Source organism: Hemitrygon akajei, chromosome 3, assembly GCF_048418815.1.
Source record: "Hemitrygon akajei chromosome 3, sHemAka1.3, whole genome shotgun sequence".
Classification (NCBI taxonomy): Eukaryota; Metazoa; Chordata; class Chondrichthyes; order Myliobatiformes; family Dasyatidae; genus Hemitrygon; species Hemitrygon akajei.
In genome coordinates this window covers 181288765-181316516 of record NC_133126.1, presented here as the reverse complement: position 1 = coordinate 181316516, position 27752 = coordinate 181288765, and the positions used below count along the sequence as shown (strand labels likewise).

Genomic DNA, 27752 nt, shown 5'->3' with positions numbered 1-27752 from the left:
TCAGAATATCTGATAGCCAAAACAAATGCCTAAAAATTTTAAAGTACCATAAGACGCTCATGCATCGCCAAAAGAGGTACATTGTATTACAGACAGAAATGAAAAAATTAGCAAAAAAGATGAATAAAATATAAGCCCTCTTATTTTCCTTCCTGGTAAAATGAACAATCGATCTACTCCCAGAACTTGTGTTCATATTACAATAATTTGCAAATAAAATTACTATTTTTGTTTTGAAAACAAGCTAATAAAGTGTTGATTTTAAAATGAAAACTCCTCTTCCAATCTCTGGAATATATACTACAGTTATCTAAAGCAAAAAATTATTCTAAAACTTTAATTAGGACTCCCTTTGAAAAGCCTTGTAAAATGCTTTAATTTTAAACTTATGGAGGAATGAAAAAGAAATGTGATGTTCATTTAGTTTGAAAATTGTTTGGTCAATTGAGTACTGTTCAGATGTATTGCATGGATGTATAACCAGCCTAATGGCATGAAAAATAGTACATAAAATATCCCTTCCCAAAAAAAAACTGTAACTGCAAATTGTTGCCAAGTACATATATCTTGGAATTTTAAACAATAAGATATTTACAATAAGCACAATATGGTATGCCTGTTTCATGTTAACACTCATACAAAATGCACACACAACATAGCTGGAGCCAAAAAAGATTCTGATTTCACTGCAGGAATGAAGTACAATAAGGTCATGTCTAAAAATATCTACCGTAGATTCCGGATTTTAAGCCGTTACTTTTTTCCCACATTTTGATCAGCTTTGAACACTGCGGCCTTTACTACGGTGCGGCTAATGCATGGTTTTTTTTCATGCCGCCAAAAACATTTTGCCTCGTAACAGCACACCAATAAAATTGATGAGTAGTTCACAGAGGTCCAATGAAATTGTACGATAAATCAAGCGCACTTTCACAATTAAATTATTGTAAATCAGTCATTTGTACTCACCCTCATCAACATGGAAAACACTCGAAGAAAAGCATTGTGCTGCCTTTATGGCAGTTATTTAGTTTATAATATTTTCGCTTAGTAATTCATTTGTTAGTATGTTTTCTGTACTACAGCCCGGAATGCTAGACGTCACATCCGGTTTCGCCGCGTCTTGTGGGAAATACCGGTTTGCGATAAACGGGAAGGTGGGGGGGAGCGGCGGAGCGGCGGAGCCAAAACGCTGCTTTTAAGTTAAAGGCGATCAATAACTTTTCCTGGTAGGCTGCAGTATATATATTTTTACCAGTCGCTAGGAGATATTGGAATGTATATGCAACGTAATTTGTGTGTTACCGATACGTATGTATATTTAAAAGTAGCCGTATTACAGGCACGGTTCGAAAAAAAGCATTTGCAATATGTATTTGTTTGTTACCATATGGATTTAATTAAAAGTTAAAAAATCCTCACGTGTAATATCTTTCTGTGTAAATATCTCATATTACAACGTGGGACACCTGCGGCCTAAAATCCGGTGCGGCCTGTACAAGTACAAAATTGATTTTCTTTCTAAAATTAGAGCCAGCGGCTTTTAATCAGGTGCGCTCTGTAGTGCGAAATCTACGGTATTTAAGTTTTAAGAGCAAGGTTGTTTCAGTGTACAAATGATTAGAGTCACTAAATATTTTAGTGTACAATGTTAGATTTCAAGGTTTAAAATCAGAGCTAACAGAAATGAAGCCATTTGGTACTTTACGCCTGTGCTGACTCCATGAAAGAATAAGCCAATTAGCTGCACTCATCTGTTCATTCCCTCATGCCTTCACATTATACTCCTAACATTTAAATTCCTTTTTGAAAACTTCTGCTGAATCTGCACTTCAGCTTAAAACACTTGCTACATCAAGAAAACTTTCTAACGCTACCACTGATTATTTTGCCACTTAATGTAGAATACGGTTACACAATCCACCCTGCCTGTAAGGAGTTTGTACGTTCTCCACATAACTGAATGGGTTTCCTCTGCATGCTTCAGTTTCCTTCTATAATCCAAAGACGTACCAGTTAGTAGCTTAATTGGTCATTGTAAATTGTCCCGTGATTAGGCTAGGATTAAAGCAGGGGATTGCTGGGTGGCATGGCTCAAAGGGCCAGAAGGCCTTTCCACGCGGCATCTCAATAGAATACATAAAAATAAAATACCACAGCATTCCAAAGATCTTGTCCATTAGATACATCCAACAGTACATTTCCAACGGAACAGTTACTAATGGGCATTATGCTTGTTCTTTGTGAATACAGGTAATCCCCGAGCTATGAACATCTGACTTTCGGACAACTGGTACTTACAAACCGAGGAAGGAGAACACCGTCTGCCATTTTAAATTGGGTCGCGACGCTGTCCGACATATTAAGACGTTGCCGTTAACACTGTGTTGAGTGTGTAACTTTGTATTTGGCTTAAATTTTTCTTAGCAAGATTTACCCTGACCCCAACCCCCCCCCCCCCCTTTTCCAGTCAGCTGGTGGTGCAGTCAGATCAGCGCCGGGCTCGAGAATGGAGGTTCCCAAGTTCGATCCAGTGACAGACTGCTTCCGAGCTCGCTCTCCAACCATGCCGGGTTGATGTCGAGCTCGCAACTCGACCTCTTTAAAAAAAACACTACCACCACCAGTTTAAATTCCCACATGGAATATTGTGGAGGATGAAATACCCAAACCCAGCACAGCCCCCACTTGTCCCATTTAACCTGTCTCAGTGTGGTGGACTTTAGGACCCGGGGAATTCAGTGCAGTGGTCCTTAGGACCCGGTGGAGCTCGGGACCTGGCAAAGCTCAGGACCCGCCACCCGCAGTGTTTCTGTTCCATTGATGGGAAGCGATCACGATTGAAAATAAAGTGGAAATAATAAAGTGTTTGGAAAGAGGTGAAATGTCATCGGTTATTGGAAAAGCGTTAGGCTACAGTTGGTCAACGATAGGAACAATTTTAAAGGATAAAGTGAGAATAATGGAGCATATGAAACGCCCTGCCCCAATGAAAGCTACAATTATTACTAAGCAACGCAGTGGTTTAATTATTGGAATACATACGTTTCTTAAGTGTTGTATATGCATAGAAAGGTAAAATATATACTGTATACTAAGACAAACTTTTGACTAAGTGACACTAAATAATACTGGATGTACTTGTTCCAACTTAGGTACAAATCCGACTTAAAGACGGACTCAGGAACGGAACTCATTCATAACCCGGGGACTGCCTGTATTGATGTTAAACCTGTGCTCTCCTGAAGCATTCAAATATAGAACCAGAAATATCAAAGTCCTGTCCTGAGCCTTTGTGGCTCATCAGGTTGGTGCTTATGCCGGTTTCTGTGGCGTGAATTGACTGAGAGTACGAGACTCCCCCCCAGCATTTTTTGCCGGTACCCATTTTTCAGCTGGGTAGACTGGAGAATTGTGTGATTAAGTGCCTTGAGGACACACACGCTGCCCCTGCTGGGCTCGAACTCATGACCTTCAGGTCGCTAGTCGAACACCCTAACCACTTGGCCATGCGCCACACGAACCAGAAATATAGTGAGAGCAAAATTACCATATCTTAAGTGGAATAGGACATTTTTGTCAAGTGTATTATCATTTAACTAAGTGTGTATGAAATGTTGTTTTGTTTCTATATACATTATTTTGTTATGTACATAACAGAATAATGTATATAGAAACAAAACAACGTTTTGCCGAGCCAGGGTGTAAAGCACTGTAGTACACATAACACACAATAACTTATGAAGGCATAGATAAAATCTAGAGATGAATCCCGCATAAGTAACAAACTAAAGTGCATAAATTAAATATTGTAAGGTACGGAACAGATTAACCAATGACACTCCAAATACAATGCTGCAGGGATTAAGAAGCCTAATGGCTTGAAGGAAGAAACTTTTTTCCCTTTCCTAATCATTCTTGTTTTTAATGCATTGGCGTTTTCCGCCTGATGGAAGTAAAAGTCAAAGGGGATGCTAATTGGATGGGTGGGTTCCATACACAGCACTCCTGATAAGTGTCCCCGATGGATGGTAGGGAGAGCCCAATGAACTTTTCAGCTGTTCTCACAGTCCTTTGTAGGGACTTCCAGTCCAATGCTTGACAGCTCCATTCCAGATGGAGATGCAACTTGCCTGGATGCTCTCAATGGTGCTCCTGTAAAACACAGCTAAGATGGGATGAGATGGGAAGATTGCCTCAATCTTCTTACAAAGTGGAGGCATTGCTATGCCTTCTGGTTCAGGGATTTCATCTTAAATAGAGAGACATATGTGATCAAGCACATATAATGAACTACATTTTATTTTCAGGCTAAGTAATTAAATCAGTTTCAGTGTCTGGGGATGCACTGAGGTACCTAATACCTGCAGCAGATATCTAGTTTTTCTTAGGAAACCAAAAAGGAATTTTTCAGCTTTCTTTGCTCCAAGGCGCCAAAGTACTTGACAGTATCATCCATTGCCAGAGAGGCCCCTAGGTAGAATAAAACAGCTAAATTATAAACATTCCATGCAAGTTGAGGTGACCATTCCTGTAACTTTGTATGCATGTCAATCTTGCAAATAATTATGTTGAAATCTGTAAATCTGACACATTTAAATGAAATTTTCACATTTGGATAAAATGTACAATTACCACTGACTGGAAAAGTAATTTTGCACAAATCAAGCATTTTATAAACACAGTTCTTTCCCAAATTATCAAACATTTCCCTAATAAATAAATCATCACAAAGGTTTTATCTCTTAACAAAAACTGTTTGCGATACAATGAGGTATAGGGAATTCATTTAGAGATCACAGGTATGTCTTTTTGATAAATCATTGGTAAAGTGTACCTTACATATAGAAGCAACTTAAAATTAGAAAACATTTAACCATCTGCACTCATCCATTTGGAAATGAGGACTATTCAAAGAATGACTTTTAAGCTTCTATTTGTATATTTAAGCTTGTCAAAACAAGTAGATTGTTTCTGATTTACCACATCTTACAGGGAGATGACTGATTAACTTGATTTATTGTTACTATGTCTATGAAAGGATTTAGAGTACCTCTTGCTACATGAATTTTTATGTAACTCCTTTCTTTAGGAACTGTTCCTTTCACTAAGGATGAGCTGTTCATTAACATAGTGTGAAAAATTCAGTATAAATAATAACTGAAAATTCAAGAAATGCTCAAAAGTTAATGACTTAGAACTAAGGATTCAGAAATCAAACATTCTTTAACATGAGGAAAACATGCATGTGAGAGAATAAAAATAATACCATATGGTAGAAACCAAGAGAAATAAGTGGTGACGATTTTTAATGCAAACAGTGGTAAAGATCAGAAGGTGCAAATAGTAAGAATTAAATCATAGAAAAAGTAAACAACCAATATTGAAATTGTGCCATGACTAGAAAGGTTATAATATCAAAACTGACATTCAGCATCTCCAGAGACAGAAAATTATAGTTAGCGTTACAAGTTGGTGGCCTTCTACTCAAACTGGCTAATTCAAATAAGCTTGAATATTTTATTAAATTGTTCAGAACTTAATGTTCAGTTTGGAGGTCTGCAATGAGCAAAATCAGACACATGCTATTCCTCCAGATAATAATTTGTCATAGTAGAAGAGATCAAAGATAGAATGGAGATGAGTTAAAAATTTAAGTGACAATCAGCTCAAGTTTACCCTTACAAACAAAACAAACGTTTTGTAAAACAATCAAAAATTACCCCCCCCATCCACCCCCAAGCTGATGAAACTACAGGAATATCCTGATAAAAAGGTCATCCACATCTTCCCTTTGGAATCTGCTGTGTCATTCAGATAGTTACATTTAGATAGATAGCTTAGACCAGGAGCATGTTCAGTAACTGCATTAATTTCAGTAGAAAAGCAGAAACAGGTTTATTATCAACGGCATGTGTCATGAAATTTGCAGCAGCAGTTCAATGCAATATATACTATAGAAAAACAAAAAAAAATAATAATAATAAATCAATTACAGTATATATATATATATATAGAATAGATTAAGAATTGTGCAAAAAACAGAAATAATATATATTTTTAAAAGTGAGATAGTGTTCAACGGTTCAATGTCCATTTAAGAATCGGTTGGCAGAGGGGAAGAGGCTGTTCCTCAGTTGTTGAGTGTGTGCCTACAGGCTTCTGTACCTCCCACCTGATAGTAACAGTGAGGAAATGGCATGCCCTCGGTGCTGGAGGTCCTTAATAATGAATGCTATCTTTCTGAGACACCACTCCTTGAAGATATTCCGGGTACTTTGTAGGTTAGTACCCAAGATGGAGTCAACTAAATTTACAACACTCTGAAGCTTCTTTTGGTCCTGTGCAGTAGCTCCTACCCCATACCAGACAGTGATGTCAGAATACTCTCCACAGTATATCTATAGAAGTTTGGGTGCATTTTTTGACATAACAAATCGCTTCAAACTCCTAATTAATTATAGTCGCTCTCTTGCCTTCTTTAAACAACTGCATCGATAGGTTAGGACCAGGTTAGGTCCTCAAAGATCTTGACACCCAGTAACTTGAAACTGCTCACTCTCTCCACCTCTGATCCCTTATGAGGATTGCCATAGCCTAGCCATATAGTCATAGTTATAGAGAGAGTAGAGCAGTGGGCTAAGCACATGCTCCTGAGGTGCACCAGTTTCGATCATCAGCGAGGAGGAAATGTTATCATCAAACTGCACAGATTGTGGTCTTCCAGTTAGGAAGTCAAGAATCCAATTGCAGATGGAGGTACAGAGGCCCAGGTTCTGTAACTTCTCAAACAGGACTGTAGGAATAATGGTATTAAATGATGAGCTATAGTCGATGAACAGCATCCTGATATAGGTGTTTGTATTGTCTAGGTGGTCTAAGGCCATGTGAAGACCCATTGAGATTGCGTCTGCTGTTGTCCTATTGTGGCAATAGGCAAATTGCAATGGGTCCAGGTCCTTGCTGAGGCAGGGATTCAATCTAGTCATGACCAACCTCTCAAAGCATTTCAGCACTGTAGATGTGAGTGCTACCAGGCAACAGTCATTAAGGTAACTCACATTATTCTTCTTTGGCACTGGTATAATTGTTGCCTTTTTGAAGTAGGAACTTCTGCCCATATCAGTGATAGATTGAAAATGTCCTTGAATACTCCCGGCAGTTGGTTGGCATGTTTTCAGAGCCTTACCAGGTACACCATCGGGACCTTCCGCTTTGGGAGGGTTCACCCTCTTTAAGAGCCTAACATCCGCCCCTGAGGCAGAGATTACAGGTGCAGCAGGGTTCTTCACAGCTGTAGTTATGTTCTCTCTTTCAAAGCGGGCATAGAAGGCATTGAGTTCATCTAGTACTGAAGCATCGCTGCCTTTCATGCTATTGGGTTTCACTTTTAAGAAGTAATGTCTTGCAAATCCTGCCAGATTTGTTGTACATCCGATGTTGCCTCCAGCTTCATTCAAATTTGTCTCTTCACCTTTGAAATATCCCTCCGCAAATCATACCTGGTTTTCTGGTACAGGCCTGGGTCGCCATACTTGAATGCCACAGATCTAGCCTTCAGCAGACTATGTACCTCCTGGATTATCCACACTTTTGGTACACACAAGACAGGGTAATATTATCATAAATAAATTTAGAAATAATAAGCCATTCAAGTAAAGAAGATACAATTGGGTCTTTTAAGAGACTCTTGGATAGGTACAAGGAGCTTAGAAAAATAGAGGGCTATGGGTAATCGTAGGTAATTTCTGAAGTAAGTAGATGTTCAGCACAGCATTGTGGGCCAAAGGGCCTGTATTGTGCTGTAGGTTTTCTATTTCACTTTTATGACCAAAGTTAAACAGTATACTCGACTGCACTTCATATGTGATGAGACTTGACTGATGACAGAAAGTGGACTTCCATCCTAACAGTCCTAATGCTATGGTACCTTCTGTCTGGTGGTAGGGGTTTAGAGAGATTATTGGATGGATTGGAGGATTCATTGACAATGCTGAGGGCCTTGTGTTTGCAGCATCCCTGATAAATATCTCAGATGGGTGAAAGAAAGACCCCCAATGATCCTCTCAGCAGTCTTTTCATTCCTTTGTAGGGTTATTCAGTCAGATGGCTTGCTGTTCCTGTACCAGACTGATGCAGGACACACTCAATGGTGCTCCTGTAAAAAAATTGGTTAGAATGGATGGGGAGGAGGGTGAGGGAACCCCACGTGCTTCAATTTCCTCAAGAAGTGGAGACATTGTGGCTGTGCTTACTTGCTTTTAGAGACAACAGCATAAAAACAAACCCTTTGGCCCCACTCTCTGCATCAGCCATCTATTTACACAAATCCTATCCTAACCCATAATATTCTTTGCATATTTGTAGTATCTATTCCACCCCAACTCCCAGACTACTGTCTATTTAAAGTTACAACATGGTAACAAGCCCTTATGGCCTATGCTGCCCAATTACACCCGCATGATCAATTAACCTAACCCACCTGCATGTCACTGGAATATGGGAGGAAACACAAGTGCCCAGAGGAAACCCATACTATTATGGGGAGAAAATACAAACTCCATACAGACAGCAGCTGAATTGAATCTACGGTAGGTTGCTGGCACTATAAAGCATTACACTAATTGCCATGCTAACCATGCCACTCTATACTTGGACAAATTTGCAGTGGCCAATTGATCTATTAACTGCATGTTATTTGGGATGTAGCAGAAATGCAGAGCACCAAGTGAAATATCACACAGTCACATGCAGAATGTAGAGACTCTAAACAGCTAGCATCCAATGTGTTGTAGCTATAGAGAAGCAGGTCTGCAGCTGTGTCACTCTGAAAAAACACCTGAAAAACTAGCAAACACAAAAGCATATTCTACCATTAATTTGTTCTATAATTTATAACAAAAGAGGCTAACAAATTTACTTTAAGGATTCCTAGTTATAGATCAAAAGGGCAATCATAAATCCAAAATCTCATTATCTATGTTATCTTTCCTTTGCATACATTGAATCCTTCCCCCTTTGACTTATTCCAGTTAATATTTTATCAGAGGTATTTTATCCTCTATTTCTACCCCATACTCATTTAGAAAATGTGCCATTATCTACCCAATTATATAGAATCAGAAAGTACATATACAGTAAAAATAAAATTGTATCTTGCTGAAAAGATAAGGAACAATTAAGATTCCAATACAAAAATAAGATCTTGTTTGTGAAGAAAGAAGAAAAATAGGTAAATGAAAGTGAAGTGCAGGCTCTGCCTGCTCCCAAATGAATGGTAGAGAAGGCCTGAGAGGATAATGGGCCTGTTACTGTTCATGTATTCCATTTGATTTGTCTTTTTACATATTCATGTAGAATTAATGGTTTCTATAATATTAGATGACTGAACAACTTGTTTTGTTACTTTGGTAAAGCAAAAAGTAGCAGAAATTTCATTGCATGTCTACGGCAGATGTAATCTCAATGGCTCTTCAAGGGGCCTTAGATTATCTGGACAATACAAACACCTAAGTCAGGATGTTGCTCATTGACAATAGTTCAGTGTTCCTAGATCACATCATTCCTATAGTCCTGATTGATAAGCTACTGAACCTGGGCCTCTGTACCTCCCTCTGCAATTGGATCCTCAACTGCTTTTTCCTCTCTATACCCATGACTGTGTGGCTAGGCTTAGCTTAAATCTCATCTATAAATTTGCTGATGATACAACTATCATTGGTAGAATCCCAGAGGGAGACAAGGGCTTGAAGGAGCGAGACATATCTGTTAGTTGAGTGGTGTCACAGCAGCAACATTACCCTCAACATCAATAAGACCAAAGAACTGATTGCAGACTTCAGGAAGGGTAAGACGAAGGAACACAAACCAATCCTCAGAGGGATTAGAAGTGGAAAGAGTGAGCAATTTGAAGTTCCAGGGTGTCTGAGGATCTAACCTGATCGCAACATATTGATACAGCTGTAAAGAAGGCAAGACAGTGGCCATATTTCATTAGAAATTTGAGGAGATTTGGCTTGTCACCTAAAACACTTGAAAACTTCTACAGATGTACTGTAGAAAGCATTCTGGCAGGCTGCATGTGTCTGGTATGGGGGACTACTGCACAGGATCGAAAAAAATTGTAATATTACTCAGCTCCATCAAGGGCATTAGCCTCTGTAGTATCCAAGGCATCTTCAAAGAACGGCATCTCATAAAAGCAGCGTCCATTATCAAGGACTCTCAGCACCCAGGACGTGCTCTCTTGTCTTTGTTACCGTCAGGAAAGAGCTACAGAAGCCTAAAGGCACACACTCAGCAATTCAGGAACAACTTCTTCCCCTCTGTCATCTGATTTCTAAATGATACCCATGAACACTAGCTCACTTTTTATTTAATTATTTCCGTTTTTGCACTGTTTTCAGTTTAAAAATGTAATCTACATACACACTTACTGCAACTGACTTTCTTCTATTTATAATGTATTGCATTGTACTGCTGCCGCCAAGTTAACAAATTTCACAACATATGCCAGCAATATTAAACCTGATTCTGATTGTTAATTTTTCCAATGATTGTATCATTCAGAGTTCAAATTTAGTTCATTGTCAATCATACATATATATACTGCCAAACTAAACAATATTCATCTGTAGCACAACACAATACACATGACTCACACACATACATATAAAGTAATATTACCACAAGTGAATTAACAAATGATAAGGTGCATTTAAAACACAAGCTAAGTAGCAAATCTTTGAACTCTCAAGCCACGGTGGCCCCTGGTGGGCATCAGGCCAGTGCACTCTACCAGGGGGGCGATGGCATGGCATCCAGGCTGAAGTCAGTGCTACCCCTAGTGTTTACTCTGTATTGTGGTCGACTGTGGTTTGATGGCGCGAGTTTTGGGACTCTTCTTGCGTGATTGTGATACCATTTATCATTGCTATCTTGTGTGTGCTTTATGCTGTGTGATTGTTGGTACTGTGTTTTGCACCTTGACCCCAGAGTAACACTGTCTCATTTGGCTGTATTCATGAATGGTTGAATGACAATTAAATTTGAATTGAATAAGAGCCCTGCGTATGTAGCACACCTGATAAATATTTCCAATGGCTGGAAGGGAGACTTCGATGATCCACTCAGTAGTTCTTGGAACCCTTTGTTCAAACTTACAGTTAGATGTCTTGCTATTCCTGTAACAGACAGTGATGGAGCTAATCAAGACTCAGTGCTGCATGTGTAAAATTTGTCTAAAATGGGGAAGGCGGGCAATGGAGTGCCTCACTCTCTGCAATCGTCTCAGGAAGTGAAGACAATGCTGTGCTTTCTTGACCAAAGAGGTGGTATTGGGGGCAGGTGAGTTCATCTGTTATGTGTACTCCCAACTGTATCTTTCAGAACTGCAGTGTTAAATTCATGGAGGATGCTCACTTCATAGACATCACCTCCAACCAATTGCATCAGAAGTACAGTGAATTAGGATGCAATAAAACAGCTGCAGTACCATAATACTTCAGTCAACCAACTGCATTCTTAAGATTTACAATTTTATTCTGAAACATGGATGTTCATGAACAGCAACTCATCACCACCAAAACCCCTAGGGTTTGAATGAGCTATCATTACACACTATACAAAAGTTTTTTTTTGCATTAGAGAAAATATTGATTTAGACCTGTTGTTAAGGCAACCAAAAGCACCAAGGCCAAAGTGAAATGGATTGGAGTTTTCAATCATTTCACAAATCACACAGGTTGGTAAAAGAATGAAGTGGCTGCAGTTCAACTCTAGTAACCATTAATCAAACCCTCAACTAGTGATAGTACCCTAAATGAGCATACCTGGCATACATATATACACACACAGCAAGCACATTTGTTCCAGTGCAAAGTAGAAAAGAAACTGTTAATGTTATAATAGTCTATTTGCACAATATTGTAGAAAGTTTATGTATTGCACTGTACTGATACCACAAAAAAAATTTCATGAGATATGAAAATGATAAAACTGATATTCATTATGGGTATATTTTGGACAGAGAGTGGGAAGGAGGCATGAAGAGAGGTAAATTGTGGTTCAGAAAAGAGGAAGGGAGAGGGGAGAGAGTAGGAAACACCACAGAGACATTCTGCAATGATCAATAAACCAATTGTTTGGAATCAAATGACATTGCCTGGTGTCTCAGGGCTGGGGGTGTCTGTAACTACCCTACCCACACCCCCCACCAGCCCACAGCACTCCTCCTCTGCCACCTGTCCTGCACCCCTCCCTTGGCACCCTTGCTTCCAACATCCTTTGCTCTGACCAGATTTACAAACTCTCTCTCTCTCTGCTCCACATCGACAAATAGAAGTAACGTGCAAAATTCTTAGGCTGGAATCTTCTGAAAATATTAAGCATAAATTTAGACATATCTTGTGTGTTGGTTAATTTTAATTGGATATAAATGTTGGTTACAAAGGTGAATTAAATGGTTTAAAAAAGGTCTATTACATTTTTGTCCCACTGCCTGGGAGTAGACAAGTATGCACCGTCATCTAAATTTAATGATATCTCTGTCCCTATATCACTTCTGATAAGGAGCAATATATACTAATTCTAGGTATATAAAATATTTCCTCAAAAATATTTAACTTTATAAAATTGATTAATGAATACTATATGACACATCTAGGACAGTGGATGGTTATCATGTCATAGGAACATTTTGCCCAATTAAATCTTTTGAAACAAGTTGGAAAAAGAAATTCTCTTTAAGAAACATACTACACTATAGCTCTTTTCACATACATGCTTGACATTCACATCTCTATTTATATTCCCTATCCAGCATAGGAACATGGTTGCTAAATTATTTCATATTAAAAATTACATAAAGAATAGCTTCAAAGACATAATTCAACATTTGGTTATAGAAGAGTTGAAAATTCAATTCAAGTTGAAACATCTTATATTAGCTTGTTTGAATTAGACAATTTATCACAGAATGGTCAATATGACCAGTAGAAAATGCAGGAAAATAATGGAGATAATCAACAGAAACAGGGCAAAACCAATATCCAAAATACGGGCAGATTGAGTAATTTTGGGCCCTGTATCAAAGGAAGAATATGCTGGGTCTGAAGAGTGTCCACAGGAGGTTCACAAGAATGATCGCAGGAATTGAAGGTTTAACGTACAGTATGATGAGCATAATGAGCATTCAATGACACTGGGCCTGTATTCTACGGAGTTCAAAAGAATGGAGTTCACAAAAACCTACTAGATACTGAAATACCTTGACAGAGTGCATGTGGAGACGATGCTTACATTAATAGGAGAGCATAGGACCAGAGAGCACAGCTTCAGAATAAAGGGACGTCCCTTTAAAAATGAGATGAGGAATTTCTTCAGCCAGAGAACAGTGGATTTGTGGAATTCATGATCACAGAGGGTCGTGGATACCAAATTGGGCATATTTAAGACAAGCTTGACAGACTCTTAAATGGTAAAGAGATTACGGATTATGGGGAAAGAAATCAACCATGATTGAATGGTGAAGCAGATTTGATGGGTTAATTGATCTAACTTTGCTCCTATATCTTATGGTCTTAGATACTTCAGTCTATTTTTTGCAAATAGATTACATTTAAAATTGAGCACATTATAAGTCAGCTTTAAAGGAAGCGATCCAGATTTATCTGATTTTGTTCTGCATACTTTCTGAAACACAAACACAAAATAATGCCAAAAATAGTGTTAGAAGTGGAGTTCCCTTCTCATACTCTACTACCCTAATCATTCCTATTTCTAACAGCTTGTCATGTAAACAAAATTGATGGCAAAACTGACAAGACTTTCCCAAATTAAAGAATATAGTTTTAGGCAACATTTACTAACTGAACAGTAATCTCCTTCCCTGCAGATTCAAGTTGCAGAAATAAAGGCTTCAAGATCAAAACTGCTTCACTGAAGCTAATGTTCAAACCTTCTTCAAAGTTTTCCACCTGCTTATGCTCCTCTAAAGAACTTAACAGTTTCACTTCGGTAATCTTCAAGCCATTTGGCTCAGCCAAATATCTAACAAGCTTTTTTTTTTAAAAAAAGGACTTCGTCAACTTACTATTTTTAAATGGATAGAGAATAATAAATGATCATCCTAAAAAGATCACTGAAAGGTTTGCAAGTAGTAAGGGGCAAAAGGATAACCATTCACACGTGATTTATGCATTCTATACCCATGACACCCATTGTTCAGCAATAGCTCTCTCCATTTAATAAGGACATGTTTGGAAAAATTTGATTTCAATAGATAATTCATTACCTTACCAAAGAACTCAAGATGAAAGAAATGTAAATAGATCAAACTTCTCAAATATTTTCTCCTGAATTAATCGTATGGTACAAGATGTGTTAGGAAGCAGAACAATAATTAACAAGACAATGTTATTACAAAGCAAAAGCAATTACAGAATGAAAACTTTAAAAAATGAATTTTCAAAATAGCAAAATTAACTTGACACCAAGCGTACACACACAGCACAAAAATAACCTTATCTGTCAGCATCATTTATGTGGGATGTCAGACAAAACTTCATTGGAATATACCAATTCATCTGATTTCACAAGATAAATATACAATTTGATGACAGTACAAACAAATGCATCATTTAGCTGAAATAAGCTTGAGTTGCTGATGATATGATCATCTTGACATGGCTCATCTAGTGCTCCCCCAACTTTCACAGAACATAGAACAGTACAGCACAGTACAAGCCCTTCAGTCCACAATGTTGTGCCAACCCTTAAACCCTGCTTCCCATCTAACCCCCCCCCCCCCACCTTAAATTCCTCCATATACCTGCCTAGTAATCTCCTAAATTTCACTAGGGCATCTGCCTCCACCACTGACTCAAGCAGCGCATTCCACACACCAACCAATCTGAGTAAAAAGACTTCCTCTAATATCCCCCTTGAACTTCCCACCCCTTACCTTAAAGCCATGTCCTCTTGTATTGAGCAGAGGTGCCCTGGAGAAGAGATGCTGGCTGTCCACTCTATCTATTCTTCTTAATATCCTGTATACCTCTATCATGTCTCCTCTCATCCTCCTTCTCTCCAGAGAGTAAAGCCCTAGCTCCCTTAATCTCTGATCATAATGCATACTCTCTAAACCAGGCAGCATCCTGGTAAATCTCCTCTGTACCCTTTCCAATGCTTCCACATCCCTCCTATAGTGAGGCGACCAGAACTGGACACAGTACTCCAAGTGTGGCCTAACCAGAGTTTTATAGAGCTGCATCATTACCTCGCGATTCTTAAACACTATCCCTCGACTTATGAAAGCTAACACCCCATAAGCTTTCTTAACTATCCTATCTACCTGTGAGGCAACTTTCAGGGATCTGTGGACATGTACCCCAGATCCCTCTGCTCCTCCACACTCCCAAGTATCCTGCCATTTACTCTGTACTCTGCCTTGGAGTTTGTCCTTCCAAAGTGTACCACCTCACACTTCTCTGGGTTGAACTCCATCTGCCACTTTCTCAGCCCACTTATGCATCCTATCAATGTCTCTCTGCAATCTTTGACAATCCTCTACACTATCCACACCACCACCAACTTTTGTGTCATCTGCAAACTTGACAACCCACCCTTCTACCCCCACATCCAGGTCGTTAATAAAAATCACCAAAGGTAGAGGTCCCAGAACCGATCCTTATGGGACACCACTAGTCACAACCCTCCAATCCGAATGTACTCCATCCACCATGACCCTCTGCTTTCGGCAGGCAAGCCATTTCTGAATCCACCTGGCCAAACTTCCCTGGATCCCATGCCTTCTGACTTTCTGAATAAGGCTATGTGTGGAACCTTGTCAAATGCCTTACTAAAATCCACGTAGATCACATCCACTACACGACCCTCATCCATAGGCCTCGTCACCTCCTCAAAGAACTCTATCAGGCTTGTTATAGACACGATCTGCCCTTCACAAAGCCACACTGACTGTCCCTGATCAGACCATGATTCTCTAAATGCCCACAGATCCTATCTCTAAGAATCTTTTCCAACAGCCTCCCACCAAAGACGCAAGGCTCACTGGTCTATAATTACCTGGACTATCCCTACTACCGTTTTTGAACAAGGGGACAACATTCGCCTCCTTCCAATCCTCCAGCACCATTCCCGTCGACAATGAGGGCATAAGGATCCTAGCCAGAGGCTTAGCAATCTCTTCCCTCGCCTTGTGGAGCAGCCTGAGGAATATTCCGACAGGCCCCGGGAACTTACCTGTCCTAATGTATTTTAACAACTCCAACACCTCCTCTCCCTTAATATCAACATGCTCCAGAACATCAACATCACTCATATTATCCTCACAGTCACCAAGTTCCCTCTCATTGGTGAATACCGAAGAGAAGTATTCATTGAGGACCTCGCTCACTTCCATAGCCTCCAGGTACATCTTCCCACCTTTATCTCTAATCGGTCCTACCTTCACTCCTGTCATCCTTTTGTTCTTCACATAACTGAAGAATGCCTTGGGGTTTTCCTTTACCCTACTTGCCAAGGCCTTCTCATGCTCCCTTCTTGCTCTCCTCAGCCCCTTCTTAAGCTCCTTTCTTGTTACCCTATATTCCTCAATAGACCCATTCTGGCTGCTTGCCCACAAATTCAGCTTTATGAGCATTTATCTTCAACTTATTTCAAGGTATGGAGCACAATTATTAGGAACCATGGATACAAGGCATTAAACAAAATTCAAAGTAATTTGACTAATTCAGAAATCCTATGAAAGAACATCCTTGAAGCTCTTGGCAAGACAAACATAACTGAAGTAAATTCATGCAGTCCTAGCATCAAGCAATTTCATTTTTCCCCAAAGTACATATTCATGAAATTTCCATCCAATTCCTGCTACTTGTAATTCAAGATAAAATCTAATCTTAAAAGTCAACCTTCTTTCTAAGAGCATTCATCAGCTGTTAAACCTAGCTTTTGAAATATATTATAGGTGACGTAACCAGATACATACTGCTATCTGAGTGTTTTGAGCATTTTCTATTCTCCTTTTAGGTTTGTAGCCTCCATACCATTCTGCTCTTTGTGACTTCAAGATCCATTAAGAAAGATTATGTACTAGAGAGATCTGGGTGTGAAGCTACATCTGTAAAGATAAAAATAGGACTCTATTCATAATAAAATGCTAAAAAGTTGATTAAAGATTTACAGTGATGTTATTCCTAAGTCTGACCCTCAAATAAACATTGCATATTGGACTCTACATAAGTTATAGAACTGCATATTTAAGGTTTTCTTTTATAACACTCATTAGATTTTAAAAATACTTCATTGGCTGTAAAGCACTTGGAGGTACTCCAAGATAACGATAGGTAGAATGCAATTGCAAGTTGACTGCGCCAAGAAATTTGTTAGACTTGGGCTTCCCCACAATAGATTAATAAAAGTCATCAAGTAGAAAATGCATTATGTTAAGAATATCAACCAAATGGAATAAATAAAAATAGTAAAAGTACATGTAATGCCCTGGCTCACATCTGTACTGCTATGAGCCGTCAGTTCTGCTTTCAGCCTGCTTGGGTTATTGTTAAAGATAAGGGATGATGTGGAATGTGTGCTATCCAATTAGTGGGAGGTTTCTTGGTGAGGGGCATTAAGATTGGTCTTGGGCTTTTGTTTGAGAGGAGATGGAGAGAAGACACTGCAGAGAACAGGTCATAGCATATGTTCTGGTGGGAGATCCGTTTGTTCGAGATGGATTGCAAGCGATATTCGGAAGGTGGTATGGGCACTCAGCAAGAACACCAGGTCACATTTCTCAGTTATAAATTAATTGTAAAAGCTGCCAGCTTTCTTTACTTAATTTGCAGTAACTCAAAGTGTTAGATAAATGCAAAATCAATCTTGTGCAATTATTCCTAAAGGTCTCAACTTGCATTGTTAGCATATCACTTTCTCCAAAAACTCAGAACAGTTTAAGGTTCAATTGCTCTTCAATCATTTTATAAACATAGCAGGGGAATTAAAACGCAATGATGTGTCAATTAGGATGCCAACATTAAATGCAATAACTGCAAATTATATTTTGCAATCTAAGGAGCAAAAGCTAGAAATTTCAGGTTCAATTGAAGACTTTGTTATAGAATAATTAGGAGATAAACTACTGATCTCTGATAACCTTGGTTATGTCCATCAGATTAAATTGATTATGATAGTGATATACAAAATGTTTACTTCATTGAACAAGTTTTTAAGTAGAATTTAAAAATACGATGTTAAGATCATCATAAAAATGCCAAAAGGTCAATAATTCCAATAGCATGGATCTAAATCACAAATCAGACTACATTCAATTGGGGGCTTTCAGTATACCCATCAAGCCAAATACAGTTCAATGGGATGCAAGAGAAAAATATTACAAATCACAAAATGAGACAAATCTGATCAACCCTATCAATTAAATGGAGCTTCAGTGCTCTTAATGTGCTTAATGCTAATTTGAGATTTAAAGACAAAAGAGATGTTATTCTATCTGTTTTAATAGGATTTTTCCTGGAATTTAACTGTTGATTTGTTTTAATAAGGCAGAAACAAAATAGAAACATCGCATGATATGAAAAATATAATATGAATGTTCAGGTAAAAGACAGAGGAACTAAGAGACTTAACCAAAGAATTAAACATTGACAAGGGCCACAGTAAGTATATAAGATATTACATAGTGCATACAAAGAGATGCATACTGAATATCCAAATATTGGATTCCTATGTTCTTGAATGCTGTTGTATTCTATGCAACGGAAGTTGGAAAATAAAGTGCGAAGTGTGCTTGAGGACCAGTCACACCTCAAAGAGAATGCATTTGCGGAAAGGGCTGGCATTCCCTGTAATCATCTATATCTATTGCCATGGGTACTGTTGGGGGGGGGCAGTGGGGAAAGAGACTTGTCAGGAGAAGGCAGCAACAGACACAAAGTCATGGCATCACAGGAGGAGGAAAAATAGAGTGGATACCTATTGTGATGGGGGATTCAATTTAAGGCAGTCACTTGTGCAGTTTCCAAAGTCTCTCTGGCAGGGATTCAGATTTCTCAATAATGGGACCTCTTCTGGGACAGGTGTGACCTGTACAAAAGCAACAGGCTCACTTGAATCAGAGGGGGACCAAAATACCAGTATGATAGAGCTGAGGATGAGCCAGCAGGTTTACAAGTAGATGATGGGTGTAACATGTATGTAAGGAAGGACAAGCCAATGGATGCGTATAAATGCCAACAGAGCAAATTGGTAAATAGTACCATAGAGGCAAAATTCAAAAAGGGTGAAGAATGCAGGACTGAAGATGCCACATTTAAATGTGCACAGCATTTGGAATAAGGTGGACGAATTTGTGGCGCAATTAGAGACTGGATGGTATGACCTTGTGGGCATCACAGAGTTGCGGCTGAAAGAAGTCCATAGTTGGGAGCTTAACATCAAAGGATATACTTTGTATCGAAGAGACAGGCAGGAAGGCAGAGGTGGTGGTATGGCTCTGTTGGTAAGAGATGGAATTTCCTCCACAGAAAGAGGTAACATCGAGTATGTGAATGTTAGATCTTTGTGGGTGGAGCTAAGAAACTGCAAGAATAAAAAAAATTATGAGAATTATATATAGACCTCCAAATAGTTCAGATTGCAAAGGGAGCTGGAAAAAGGCATATTAAAAGAGTAATGACACAATTGTAATGGGGGACTTCAATATGCAAGGGGATTTGGAAAATCAGGTTGGCGTCAGATCACAAGAGGGAATTTGCTGAATGCCTACAAGATGGCTTTTTAGAGCAGCTTGTGCTTGAGCCTACTAAGGGAAAGGCCATCTTAAGGTTGGGTGTTGTGTAATAACCCAGTTCTTATTGGGGAGCTTAATGTCGAGAAACCCATGGGAGGCAGTGGTCATAATATGATTGAATTTATACTGCAATTTGAGAGCCAGAAGCACAAGTCACACATGTCAGTATTGCAATGGAATAAAGGGAATTACAGAGGCATGAGAGAGGAACTTGCCCAGATGGATTGGAGGAGGATACTGCTGGGGATGACACCAGAAGAGCGGTGGCTGAAATTTCTGGGAATAGTTCACAAGGCACAGGATAGATACATCTCACAGAAGTTGTTGTTCTCAAATAGCAGGGGAAGGCACTGTGGCTGACAAAGGAAGTTAAGGACTGCATAAAAGCCAAGGAAAAGGCATATAAGGTAGCAAAAGTGAGTGGGAAGTTGGATGATTGGGAAGCTTTTAAAGTATAAAAAAAGGCAACTAAAAAGCTATAAGAAGGGAAAGTATGAAATATGAGGGCAAACTAGCCAATAATATAAAGCAGGATACCAGAAGCTTTTTCAGTTATATTAAAGAGTAAGAGGAAGGTGAAAGTTGATATTGGACCACTGGAAAATGCTGGTGAGCTAGTAATGGGGGAAATAAATGGCAAACAAACTTAAAATACTTTGCATCAGTCTTCACTGTGGAAGACACTAGCAGCATACCAGAGGTACACAAGTGTTGGGGCACAGGAGTGTGTGCCATTTCTATTACGAAGGAAAAAGTGCTAGGGAAACTCAAAGGTCTTAAGGTGGATAAGTCACCTGGACTAGATGGAATATAGTACAGAGTGTTGAGAGAGGTTGCTAAAGAGATTATAGATGCATTGGTCATGATCTTACAAGAAACACTTGATTCTGGCATGGTGTTGGAGACTGGAAAATTATAAATGTCACTCCACTCTTTAAGAAGGGAGGAAGGTAAAAGAAAGGAAATTATAAGCCAGTTAGCATAACCTCAGTGGTTAGGAAAGTGTTGAGGAGTCTATTATTAAAGATGACGTGTTGGGGTACTTGGTGACTAATGATAAATAAGTCAAAGTTGGCATGGTTTCTGTACAGGGAAATCTTGCCTGACAAATTTGTTAGAACTCTTTGAGGAAGTAACAAGCAGGGTAACAAAGGAGAGACAGTGCATGTCATTTACTTGGAATTTTCAGAAGGCATTTCATAAGGTGCCACACATGAGGCTGCTTAATAAGATAAAATCCAATGGCGTTACAGGAAAAATATTGGCATGGATTGAGGAATGGCTGACAGGCAGGAGGCAACAAGTGGGAATAAAGCTTTTCTGGTTGACTGCCAGTGACTAGTGGTGTTCCTCAGGAATCAGTATTGGGATCGCTACTTCTCACATTATTTGTCAATGATTTGGATAATGGAATTGATGGCTTTGTGGCAAAGTTTGTAGATGATATGAGGATAAGTGGAGGGGTAGGCAGTGCTGAGGAAGCAATGTAATTACAACAGAACAGACAAATTGGAGAATGGTCAAAAAAGTGGCAGATGGATTACAGTGTTGGGAAATATATGATAATTTCTCTTGGCAAAAGGAACAATAGTGCAGACTATTATCTAAATGGGGAGAAAGCTCAAACATCAGAGCTGGAGAGGAACTTGGGAGTCCTTGTGCAAAACTCCCAGAAGGTTAATCAACAGGTTGAGTCTGTGATAAATAAGGCAAATGCAATGCTGGCATTTATTTCAAGGGGAACAAAATATAAAAGCAAGGAGATAACGCTGAGGATTTATAAGACTTGGAATATTGTCAACGGTTTTGGGCCCCATATCTCAAAAAGGATGTGTTGTCATTGGAGAGTGTCCAGAGGAGGTTCATGAGGCTGATTCCGGGAATGAAGGGATTAACACATGAGAGGCGTTTGACAGCTTTAGGCCTGCACTCACTGTAATTTAGAAGAATGCAGGGGAATCTCTTAAAGGACTAGATCGGGTGGATGTGGACTGGATTTTTCCTATGGTAGGGGTAGCCAGAACTAGAGGACAGAGCCTCAAAAATTAAGTGTGACCTTTTAAAACAGAGGCAAGGAAGAATTTTTTTTAGGCAGAGATTGGTGAATCTGTGGAATGCTATGACGCAGACTACAGTGAACACTGGGTCTGTGGGTATATTTAAGGTGGAGGTTGACTGCTTTCTGATCAGTCATGCCATCAAAGGATACGGGGAGAAGGCAGTTGTTTGGATTGAGTGGGATCTGGGATCAGCCATGATGGAATGGCAGAGCAGACTCGATGGGCTGAATGGCCTAATTCTGCTTCCATGTCTCATGGACAAGAGGAACTCTATCCCTGGTGGGGTGACGGAAGGATGGGAGGGGGCAGACATGCACAAAATGAAAGAAATGCCAATGAGGGCAGCGTTGATGGTGGAGGAAGGGAAGCCCCTTTCTTTGAAGAAGGATGACATCTCCTTCATTCTGGAATGAAAAGCCTCATCCTGAGAGCAGGTAGTGTCACTGCATCTGACATACTTGCCTTCTTAAACTGCTGCAGTCCTTAAGGTGAGAGTATAACCAATGTTGATAGGTTTTGCAGGATTCTGACCGAACAACAGGGAAAGAACAGCGATATATTTCCAAGTCAGAATGGTGTGTGGCTTGGGCATTTCTAGATGGAGGTCCCTTTGCTTTTCCTGCTCTTCTCTCCTGGTGGTGGGGATGGAAGGTGCTGTCCAAGATGTCTTGGCAAGTTGCTCCAGTGCATTTTGCAGACGGTACAAACTGCTGTTACTGTGCATTGATGTTGAAGTGAGTAAATGGTTGTGAATGGGATGCTGATTAAGTGGGCTGCTATGTCCTGTATGGCGTTGAGTTCATGTGTTGTTGTTGAAAGTTGCTCTCATCCTGACTTGACCCTTGTAGATATGGAGTTGGGAGACAAATGTGTGGCTGCAGGATTCCTACTCTCTTACCCCTGCTGTTATGGTCACAGTGTATATAGTGGTTACTCTAGTTCAGTTTCTGATCAATGGTAAGCAACCTCACCCACCCCCTTCCACCAGGATATTGCTAGTGATGGACTGGGCTTGATAACTAGATTTCCTCTTCTTGGATATTGTCATTTGCCTGTTTTTGAGTTCAACAGTTGGGGTGCCAAGTTAAAAATGCTAATTAGGCTCCACTTGAAGCATTGTGTGCAGTTCTGGTCACCACAATACAGGAAGTATATGATTAAGCTGGAGAAAGTGCAGAAAAGATTCACAAAGATGCTGCCTGGATTGGAGGGATAGGATGGTTAAGTTTGGAGCAAAGGAAGATGCGTGATAACCTGATTGAGTTACAAGAGGCACTAATAGAGTAGACAACCCGAGTCTGTTTCCCATGATCTAGCTGTCCAAAATTAGAGGGCATAGGGTTATGGTGAAAGGGAGGAAGTTTAAATGTAATCAGTGGGGTAAATTTTTCCTACAAAGAATAGTTAATATCTGGAATGAGCTGCCAGAAATATTGGTGATGGCAAAAACAATCAAGTCTGGACAGCTACTTGAATGAGAAGTCAAAGATGGAATCAGGTTTGCTATCACTGACATATGTCATGAAATTGGTCTATGACAGTGTACAGTGAAAGACAGACAAATGGGAATAATGTAGATAGGCATGATGGTCAGCACTGGTGTGCTGGGTCAAATGGCCTGATTCTATACCATACAACTTTATAACTCTATGCCTCACCATGTCATATTCCTTGCCAGTAGCAGAGAATAGGCTGCTGTTCCCACCCAAAGCCACATCAACTGCACTTTCTCCCATACTGCCTCTTGCAGAACTCCATTCCATTCTGTTTGTCAATCTCTATCATGAATATTTTAGCAAAACCAAATCCTCTGCCCCCCCCACACTCACAAAAGATACCTTCAACTTAAATATAGATATCACTCCCACTTGTCAGTACTAAATTATCTCCATTCACTCCAAACATTTCTTAACTATTCTTGTCAAAACCAGTGTAGGATTTTTCTTTGTCCTTCACTTCGATTCCACACTCGGATTGTCTACTGACTGTTTCAATCTTTTCACATTTAGAAGGGACTGTTACTTCAACATTCTGTTCTCATCCATCTTCACCAACAGCCAATCACCTTCTCGCTGTATTTTCCAGTGTCAATGCACAAGTTCAAATACCTTAAAGATTTAAAATTAATGGTCAGTTTTTGTTGCCTGTCCATCAAAACATTAAACTATACAGTGAAATGCATTACTTGTGTCATCAACACAGCTCAAATATATGCTGTAGGCAGCCCACAAGTGTCACCATACTTCTGGCACCAACATAGCATGCTTACAACTTAATACCCTTACTAATCACACAATTCCTCCCACAAGGTCACAAGGAGAACATACAAACTCCTCACAGAAGAGTGGCAGGAATTGAACCCCAATCACTGGCACTGTTAAGTCTACAAGCATAATACGCAAGCTTCTAGACATGACTTTAATACAACCTTAGCTACTACACTTTTCTAACAATGCAAAAGAACAGCACTTTCTTAACTATATCAGGACCTCACAGCATTCTGATCATCAAGTTCAACTATTTCAGATAATCAACAGTTAGCTTAAATCAGAATCAAGTTTATTACCACTGGCATATTGTATGTCATAAAATATGTTCTTTTGTAGCAACAGTACAGTGCAAGACAAAAAGTTATGATAAGCTATAATAAAAATAAAATAAATAGTGTATAGAGGAATAGCAAGGTAGAGCTCACAGACCATTCATAAATGTGATAGCAGAGGGGAAGAAGCTGTTCCTAAAACATTTAATGTGGGCCTTCAGGTTGCTGTACCTCCTCCCTGTTGGCTGTAATAAAAAGAGGGCATTTTTTCATTATAGATTTTGTCCTTCCCATTTATTTCAGATAGTTACATTTCTTCTCCTAGGTACAACTCTTCCAGCTAGAGCTTTTGTTAACTTAATTGTCCCATATTAACCTTTTTTGCCCTACACTGTCATCCCTTTTATCAATAATCTCCCATCTCCACTCTATTTCAGACATTGTTCTTCATTCTCCTGAACTTCCTGACAAATTTTGTCTTTAACATTTCCTGGTTCTGATGAAAGGCTTTTCCTTTCGAGAAGCAGCAATTTGACCAGAAGACCTCCAGCAAATGCTGGAGGTTTTTAATCCAGTTTTATAGCAGGATAAATACAAAAAAATGCTGGATGGTCCTATGGCCATCCAGTATTTTCTGAAAGACATGCTGGAGGACCATCTTCTTCAAGAAATACAGGTGTGCACCGCTTAACGTACAATCAGACAACGTCCGATCGCAAATACATCCGTGGTCCCGACCAGAGAATGTGATGTAGTGACGTAACCAACCAAAAAATGTTTACATAAAAGTTTAAAAAGTGAAAAAAATTTAAACGTTTAATAGTAATATTAAATGGTCTCAATATCACCAAGACCAAGGAGATGGTGGTGGACTTTAGGAGATCTAGGCCTCATATGGAGCCAGTGATCATTAATGGAGAATGTGTGGAGCAGGTTAAGACCTACAAGTATCTGGGAGTACAGTTAGACGAGAAGCTAGACTGGACTGCCAACAAAGATGCCTTGTGCAGGAAGGCACAGAGTCGACTGTACTTCTTTAGAAGGTTGGCGTCATTCAATGTTTGTAGTGAGATGCTGAAGATGTTCTATAGGTCAGTTGTGGAGAGCGCCCTCTTCTTTGTGGTGGCGTGTTGGGGAGGCAGCATTAAGAAGAGGGACGCCTCACGTCTTAATAAGCTGGTAAGGAAGGCGGGCTCTGTCGTGGGCAAAATACTGGAGAGTATAACATCGGTAGCAAAGCGAAGGGCGCTGAGTAGGCTACGGTCAATTATGGAAAACCCTGAACATCCTCTACATAGCACCATCCAGAGACAGAGAAGCAGTTTCAGCGACAGGTTGCTATCGATGCAATGCTCCTCAGACAGCATGAAGAGATCAATACTCCCCAATGCCATTCGGCTTTACAATTCAACCGCCAGGAGTAAGATATGTTAAAGTGCCGGGGTTAGGACTCAATGTATTTAAGTAAACTACTTAAGAACTTTTTAAAAGCTATTATTAATGCTTTTTGAGAGGGTGATTTTAGATGCATAATCATATTTTTACTGAGTTAAGTATTGTATGTAATTAGTTTTGCTACAATAAGTGTATGGGACATTGGAAAAAATGTTGAATTTCCCCATGGGGATGAATAAAGTATCTATCTATCTATCTAAGAAAACTATAAAAATAAAAAAACTATCGCGTATGTATTTTAGCGAACAGTATGCAGTTTTAGTGTAAGTTATTGGCTATTTAGTCAATACAGGTACATTACAGTACAGTAATACTCGCTATAGGTTCGCAAAGTATATATTATGGTGTTCGCACAATGTCCAAATCGGGTTCTGCGGAACGTATCCGGGACATTAAGCGATGCATACCTGTACTGTGGGGGGGGGGGGGGGGGGTGAGTATTACTTCAACAATACTGTTTTTAGCTTCTGCAATGATACAATCACACCAAAATTCAATGCCACTGAACTGAAATCAGGAAAGGAAACTCATGATAATTATTTCAGTATCACCTGCCACATCAACATATAGCAGTGCAGCACACGAATATTAACTGACAAGAAGCTCACTCATGGCTCATCTTTCTAATCTAGACAACTTATTGACATAAAGATTATGCTTTATTACTATATACCAGCTTTTTCTTTCCTTTTGACTGAGTGATGTCTGTTTAAATGGTCTACTGAAAGAAAAGGGTAGTCACCATTTTGTTCAGATTCAACCACCTTAAGTTACCAAAATTAGAAAATAAATCCACATACATAGTTGTAAGTACGATCACAATTTTATAAATGAAAAATGTTGAATGACTCAAAATGAGATGAGTACTGAGATCAGAGAAAAAAAAACTCCAGCTGAAACAACTGCACAAAAAGGAAACCAAGTACCCCAGGCAATGGGCTGTCAATGTGGCAATGCTGCTTCAAAATGACTGGCACAAACGGAGCAAAACTCAAAGCAAACTTCAGTTCTATCTCCCATTCTACCATACACAAACCTTCCACTATTTTTTTTGTCGATAAAAAAAACTGAGGAACTTCATGACCTGGTCTCAACTATACTGTCCCTCCTGGGGGGGGGGGGCCTCAAATCAGTGCTGCAGGACCAGTTTCTACCTCTGGTCACACCAGCTAAACTGCCTTCAACTCAAATAGGGTCACCTGGACATAGTCTCTTTCAAATCTACACTCATTTCTCATGCAAGAGCACTAGCAATAACAGAGATACAAACAAAAATACTGGAAATACTCAGCCAGTCAGGCAGCATCTGTGGAAAGAGAAACAGAATTAACGTTTTGGATTTTCAGGATGTGCACTTCTTTTGATTATCATTTACAGCAACAGACCATTTTGCATAGGTAAAATGACCTATTGCGTTCTTCATGTATCTTACTTTTGCTATACCAGGTTTTATTCCTATCGGCAACTTAATTAACAATTCTGTATTTAGGTTCAGTTTAGTAATTCTGTTAATCTGGTAATGAGATCTAACAAATTGATTAGTTTTTGCTATTTTTTGCTTGGTTTAGAAGAATAATCCAAGCTTTGTTTTTGTTCTTTTTAAAATTCTGAACTGAACAAACTCATTAAACTGAGTAAACAGTTTAATTCCGGACAAAACCAGTGTGAGTGAAACATGCTTCATCTTTTTCATTTAAAACAAGAAGAAAATCATCTGATTACAGAAAAATAAATTCAACTAGATTTTGGTAAAACCAAGATAAAGACATACAAATTGATCACTGAATATTAATCTGAAAGCTCTGTTTATTACACAACATGCAATAATCTCAGGACAACTCTAAACTATGTGCAAGCTGATTGTTAACTT

At 39.2% G+C, this 27752-nt stretch overlaps 1 protein-coding gene across 5 annotated transcripts in view; it reads right to left on the bottom strand.

Annotated features, from left to right (window-relative positions):
* The window catches only part of dipk2ab (divergent protein kinase domain 2Ab), a 208680-nt gene that overhangs the window by 135341 nt on the left and 45587 nt on the right, over nucleotides 1–27752 (bottom strand). The window contains exons 1-2 of one of the 5 annotated variants that reach the window (XM_073041535.1): nucleotides 11084–11130; nucleotides 4365–4473 (exon numbers count right to left, since the gene is read on the bottom strand). The exons of 3 other annotated variants lie outside the window; for them this stretch is intronic. The gene's annotated coding sequence lies outside the window, so the exon portion shown is untranslated. Of the gene's footprint in view, nucleotides 1–4364; nucleotides 4474–11083; nucleotides 11131–27752 lie in introns of those variants that run through there. One more of the 5 variants, XM_073041534.1, reaches the window with a different exon arrangement.